Genomic DNA, 582 nt, shown 5'->3' on the forward strand with positions numbered 1-582 from the left:
GATTTGAATTTTTTTATTGTAAAAAATCCTTTGTTGTTTTTTTTAGTTGCTTGATCAGAATCTTAGTAACTTACTATAAATTGAAATCTTTGCTCTGAGGCAGGTTTTTTAAAATTTTTATTTTATTCCCTTGGGTTTTTATAATTGACTCAGTTGAGTTCAGTTCAGTTGCTCAGTTATGTCCGACTCTTTGCAACCCCATGGATTGCAGCACGCCAGGCTTCCCTGTTCATCACCAACTCCCGGAGCTTGCTCAGACTCATGTCCATCGAGTCAGTGATGTCATCTGACAATCTCATTGACTTTTATATTTGACTACTGTTAATCACTTGTGCTCAATTTACTTTGTCCATTTTTTCGATTAACTAATACTTTTATTGGTAATACTATAAAATCAGTTTGATTTACCATGAATAAGAGTTTGTATGATTTTCTAAAAATAGGTTAATGAAGAGAATTTGAAATGTATGATAGAAGCATTTTGTTGATGTATAAATAATTGACCCTCTTTTACTTTTCTCAGCAACAGAAGAACCTTGAAGGCTATGTGGGATTTGCAAATCTCCCAAATCAAGTATACAG

General features: G+C 33.0%; 1 protein-coding gene across 1 annotated transcript in view; it reads left to right on the top strand.

Moving 5' to 3' along the window:
• The window catches only part of SEPT7 (septin 7), a 99479-nt gene that overhangs the window by 41331 nt on the left and 57566 nt on the right, over positions 1 to 582 (top strand). The gene's annotated exons all lie outside the window — the stretch shown is intronic.

This window comes from Bison bison, unplaced genomic scaffold, assembly GCF_000754665.1.
Source record: "Bison bison bison isolate TAMUID 2011002044 unplaced genomic scaffold, Bison_UMD1.0 scf7180017864525, whole genome shotgun sequence".
In the NCBI taxonomy this organism is placed as follows: Eukaryota; Metazoa; Chordata; class Mammalia; order Artiodactyla; family Bovidae; genus Bison; species Bison bison.